At 54.0% G+C, this 6,178-nt stretch overlaps 1 long non-coding RNA gene across 1 annotated transcript; it reads right to left on the minus strand.

Moving 5' to 3' along the window:
* Positions 1-4,950: 4,950 nt before the first annotated feature.
* On the minus strand, positions 4,951-5,841 carry LOC122383530. The gene is made up of 2 exons (XR_006256856.1): positions 5,160-5,841; positions 4,951-4,997 (listed from the first exon to the last, which is right to left on the minus strand). It is a non-coding gene; the product is annotated as an uncharacterized LOC122383530 (long non-coding RNA).
* Positions 5,842-6,178: the final 337 nt, after the last annotated feature.

The following is a 6,178-nucleotide window of genomic DNA, read 5'->3' on the forward strand; positions in this document are numbered from 1 at the left end:
GGGAGTATCACCGGATGGCGAGCTCGCATCGAGATTCCTTCCGCCGCATCCAGCCGACCTCCCACCACCAGGAGACCATCACGAATATGCGGTCTGAGAGCGGCCAAGGGGCTGGTCCTCGCCACCCTCACCGGACCGTCCGTGGACAGATCACGAGGAAGATTAGCCATGCCGGACTGAGCGTAGCGGAGAATGTCGGACTCAGCATCGCTCAAGTCCGACTGCGTCAGGAGAGCCCGCGCGCCTCCACCACGTCTTGGCCTGAGTCCTTTCCTCTTCGCCAAAACGTACCTGCGGAAATCACCATTTTTGATGACAGTCATGAATCTTTTGTACCAGGCTACTGCCACCTTCAGCCGATAGAAAGACGAAAAGTAACGAACTAGCCCCCCGAATGGATCAGTCTGACGCCCGACCAACGCTGTGGCTACAGAACTAGACTTCTTTACCTCAGACGCTGGGAGAGGGGTACGCTCAGTCGGCTCCACAGGCCACATTGACTGGTCCTTCATCAAGAAGCCCGGACCCCTTAGCCACATTCCCAAGTTGGTTCCGTCTGCACCACGTGAGCCCACGTCGGCAGGGTTATCTCCCGAGGGTACATAACCCCATTCAGACACCTCTGTCACGTCATGTATCAGGGCCAGTCGGTTCGCAACGTAGGTTTTGAACCGAGTCGTCCTGTTCCTGATCATCATCAACACCACCATACTATCCGTCCACATATGTACTCTGTCGAACCTCGTGTCAAGCTCCCTGACGAGAAACTGCCGGATCAAAGAACCCAGCACGGCCCCAGCCAGCTCGAGCTTTGGGACGGATACAGAGCGAAGCGGGGCCACTCGGGACTTTCCCATCAGGAATTCCACGAACACACTGTCTTCATCACCCTCGGTCACGACTTCCTTTCGAATATACGCCACCGCAGAATAGGCCGATTCGCTGGCGTCGACGAACACGTGCAGCTCCGTGGAGCGCACACTTCCCGATGGACCAGATATGTCACGAGCCAAGCACGCACCGCTCAGCTCCTCAGCTCGGCGAAGCCATGCTTGCCACTCATCAACCAAAGCGGGTGGAATTGCCCCATCCCAGCCACAGGATGCAGCACAAAGTTTCTGCAGAATCAGCTTCGCTGACAGGGAAATGGGAGCCCAGAATCCAATGGGATCGAAAACACTGCTGACAGTGGACAGGATCCCGCGTCTCGTCACCGGGCTCTTCCTGTCTTGAAAGCAAAAACGAAACGTGTCATCCTCCATGCACCATTCCACGCCCAACGCACGATTACAGCCAAGTTCGTCTCTGTCCAGATTCAAATCCCTGACGCCCTTTCCTCTCTCTCCTTCGGGAATGCTCCTTAGGAAATCTGCACTGTTAGATACAAACTTTCTCATGCTGAACGCGCCCGTTTGGCACAGCCGTTTCAGATCATCTGCGAGACTGACCGCTTTCTCAACAGAGTCGACTGCCACAAGCGCGTCATCAACGTACATGTTTCGCAGCAGCACATCAGCGGCCTCGGGAAGTTGCTGCTTTCCCCCCTCGGCGCACAGTTGCACGGCCAAGGATGCAACGCTGCTGCTAGAGACCGCACCGAATACGTGTGAACGCATTCTCCACACTTCAATCTCGCCTGCATCAATGTCATCGTTCTTGAACCACAAGAACCGAAGTAAGTCTGAATCCCTGGCAGGGACATGTACCCTATGATACATCGCCTGTATGTCGCAAGCGAAAGCCACACCACCTTCACGAAAGCGAGAAACAACCGCTGTCAGCGGCTGACCCAGGTGGGGACCGCCTTGGAGAATGTCATTTAGACAAACCCCTGCTGACCGAGCAGCGCAATCGAACACCACCCTGAGTTTCGCTGGGCTTTCTACCGCATGGTGCGGAAGGTACCAAACGTCACGTGACCTTGGGGCAAGCTCGCTGGACGGAACCCTCTCTGCATAGCCGTCATCTCTCAGCGAATTGATCACAGACGCGTACGACTGAAACATGCCCGGGTCCCGTTTGAACTTCCTTCTGAGTGAACCGAGTCGCTTCTCGGCAACTGGGAAGCTGTCAGGAATGCTACCCAGGTCTGACCTTGGAAGAGCGATTTCGAAGTGACCGTCCTCGTCCTTGCGGACGGTACCTTTCACCCTTTCCAACCACTCCTTGTCCTCGACAGACATGCCTTCACGATTGTCAGATACATCACGGAACTCCTCGGAGTAAAGTTTCTCAAACATCAAACGGATGTCCTCCTCGTCATCTCTGCAATCATTTTTTCGCAGAAAGTTAACCAGATGCGGTCTGCCGTCTAGACCGTGACAGGAGAGTCCCACTACGTACCAACCCAAATCAACTCTGACACCATGTGGTCCTTCCTGCCCTGCTGACGGAGACACAACCTCTCTCACCATCAGAAGGTCAGCAACATTTCCACCAATCAGCAGCCCGACAGGCACGTTCAAATCCAGAATTTCTACACCATTCAGATGCTCCCATCTCGTCGCCTGTTCTACACTGCACCTGTCACTGGACGTGACTGGTATGTTGGCCAGTGAGAATAAGGGCGGTAGACGACGGTACTGATCGCCGACGAGAGGCGCGACCTCTACGCCTTCAACGAGGCCGGAGTCCAACTCCTGCCTTGAATCCGTCACCGTATCTATGCGAATCGTCGTCGGCCGTTTCTCTACCCCCAATCGAGTTATGGTTTGATCAGTAATGAAGGAGGTAGAACTGCCTTGGTCCAGGAAGGCATTCGTTACAATCTCCTTGCCCGTGCTCGACCTTAGCCGAACCGGGACTATCGGCATGTAAGTACGTACATCATCAGTGACATCCACGCGTGCACTGACCATGGATGCTCCACCCCCACCGAGCGATTGAACCGTACGGGTACCCACAGGACCCCCACCGGCACCAGTGCTGTCATTCTGCACCGGCTGACTCGGTCCCGGCACACCACGAACAGATGTGCGACCTCCCCCCGGTACCGCACGGATCGCCTCGGTAGGTGACTGATTCACCCGGCCGGGCACCTGAGCGCTGCCAGGCGGCACATGGCTCCCACCAGACGGAACCTGAACAGCTCGAGATCCTGGGGAAGAACCCGCACCAGGTGGCGCCGATAAGAACGTCCTGTGCAGCACAGTAGGGTGCCGTGCACCACAGACGCTACACTTCAGCCGCGAGCGACAAAACCTCGCCACATGTCCCTTTCTCAGGCACCCAAAGCAGAGCCTGTGATCAGACACAACCCCTTTTCTACGGTCCCAGGTCTGCCACATCAGCTGATCACAGTCCCCAATGAAGTGATTGCCATCACAGAACTCGCAGCGCCGGCCAGCTGACGACGGCAGCGGCCGAGCGTTAACAGCACTCACGCGCGCGCGATGAGGATCGACGCGACTCACGCCGCCAGACGCCCGCGGTCCAGACCGCAGCGATCCGAAGACCGCATTACTCTTTACCCTGACCTCAGCTGCCAGAAAATCCACCAGGTCCCTAAGTTCCACCATCCGGCCCTCTGGTCCCTCCATCACCCTGTCGACCTCCCTGAGCCACCGATCCTGCAAGTACCCAGGCAACTTTCGTACAACATCCCTCAGGGTTCGCGGGTGGTCCAGCTCCCCCTTTGGGAGGCCAGCCATGGCATGCTGGATCTCTGTCAGTAACAGCACCAGCCTGTCCAGCCCTTCAACATCCCCTTCAGCTACCTTGGGCCAGTCTCTGAGCTTATCCGAGAAGGTCTCTATGAGCAGATGTCGATTACCGTACCGCACCTCCAGCAAACGCCGGGCCTCAGCATAGCCCTGGTCGCCGAGATAAAGGCAGCTGCGCACGATCTCCCTGGGCTTCCCTTGGGTATATTGCTCGAGATAATATAATAACTCCGATTGATCCCCGGTCCTGGCCGCTACACGGGACTCAAAGGCCTGAATGAAAAGTCGATATTCTGAGATCTCACCACGGAAGGGAGTCAAAGCTGCAGGAGGCAGCAGCGACCGCTGCACCTGCTCTGTCAGTGCAGTAGAGATGTCACTATGCCCCATTTGAATCCTAACATCCTCAGTGATATCATGTCCCATGGCAGCAAGTTTCTGTTCTAGAACTAACTGCTCTCGCCTAGCCTTTATCTTTCTTTGCATCTGTTCTATACGGGCCTCCTCCTCATCTAGCATACTTCTCTCTTTCAAAAATCTCAATTGACCTTGCAGCACAGCACGCTCCTCTGGAGCACTAACTCCCTCACTTACTGCTATCTTACTGCTCTCCCGCTCCTCCTCCATTGCCGCCCACAACCTATCAACTAGCTCTACTTTCTTGCCCGATGTATCTAGTCCACGCTCTTCTAGCAAGCGCTGCAGCTCAGAGGCCCTATAATTACTTATATCATCTCTAGAAGCCATATCAGATAATACCAAGACCTACCTACCTGCGGATGATAGCCTATGTCACCACCAATAACTCTCTGCAAGACTTAAGCTAAACAGATGCCTGACATACATAACAATAACAACCAACCAAAGCAGGATACATCAGAACCCAAATATCAACAATCTCACACACTTAGCAGCACACACAATGAACCTCAGCTTCCACCATAGCCAACCATGTGTCACACCTCCCAATCCCCATACCACAAGCTGTCTGCATCGCACCGAACTGTAGCTACTGGCACCAGATGTCACTGCGATCCTTACTGCCCAGCAAACAATGCTAGGACCATCAAACTAGAGGGCATCACAAGGCACCAGGTGATGACACCTCCGGCCTCCCTGACCGATTGTGGTCCCCAATACCTCATGTATGCAGACGCCAGATGAAACCTCACTGGACGAGTCAGTCTGACGAACTCCGCAGCAGCTCCTCGTCAAGCAGGAGTGCAGGGAGAGAAGAGTCCGATGAAACTGTAGCCGCCGCCTGCTCCGCTCCGCCAAAAAGGCCAGATGATTACCACGCTGTATTGTAACAGCGCATGTGCATGAGCACGGTTTCTGCCAAAGACACACAAACAAATATAACACATACCACAGTTGAACATAGGCGTGAGGGACAGCAACATAGCTATATGAAGTACTATCTCACATTATTACACTTAAGTTAAATCTCGTACTTATGCCGACACACTTACGCCAAAACAATAATCATGTCCTCACCATCGGAGTGACTCTCGGCAGGATGTAGACGGCAGCCAAAGTGAGCACAGTGCTCGAGCGCCACCAAAACCAGGCGCCAAAGTACGTGACCGGGCGCGCCACACCAAACAGGCGCTGTCGAGGCGTCGGGCGCCACACCAGACAGGCGCCACCAGCGCGCCGAACGCCTCACCAACGGCGCCACCAGTACGTCGAGCGCCGCACCAACCGGAGCCACCAACAGAAGCAGGCGCCACCAACAGAAGCAGGCGCCACGGATGATTCGCACCAAAAACCGGGCGCAACAGGGCACGCCGCGCCACACGTCCAACTCAACGCAGAAACCGAAATGAACATCACTAAGCGTACCACAACTACATCACCTCTAATCGCCAATGAATAAAAATGCCAATAGAAACCGAAAGACAGGTATACCAAATCGCCACATATAATAAATGAGGGTCACGACACATAATATGCCAAGATATCTTAAGCCAATGACGACAATCAAAAAAAAACAAACGCCAACCGAAAGTTCAATACTGCCATCACTATACTGCGCTAGTACTGACACACATACACATGTACTGCCACTAGCCGGCGGTGCCATCTATTGCCGAGCTACGCAAGCAGGAGGGCCACCGGGGGCGCTACTGTCGACCTAACCGCGCACCGAGCAGCTGAGTCGAGCAGACGTACGAGCAGCGCCTACACAATTAAATACCATACAGTAATCGCGCAAACATGGCCATCTAGTATAATTGATAGAGACAAGTAGAAAAACACGGAACAAATAGTGCATGGACGCGTTTCGATTATTAAGTCTTGATCAGCATGACATACCCACAAAGAAAACAAGATATCTTGTTTTCTTTGTGGTTATGTCATGCTGATGAAGATTTAATAATCGAAACGCGTCCATGCACCATTTGTTCCGTGTTTTTCTACAACTATCCATGCATTTGTGCATTTCATTTTAGTGAAACCAGCAAGACGCCTTTTGGGGCGACAAACGAGCCAGCGCGCGAGTGAGCCCCCCA

This window comes from Amphibalanus amphitrite, unplaced genomic scaffold, assembly GCF_019059575.1.
Source record: "Amphibalanus amphitrite isolate SeventyFive unplaced genomic scaffold, NRLGWU_Aamphi_draft 000166F_arrow, whole genome shotgun sequence".
Taxonomy (NCBI): domain Eukaryota; kingdom Metazoa; phylum Arthropoda; class Thecostraca; order Balanomorpha; family Balanidae; genus Amphibalanus; species Amphibalanus amphitrite.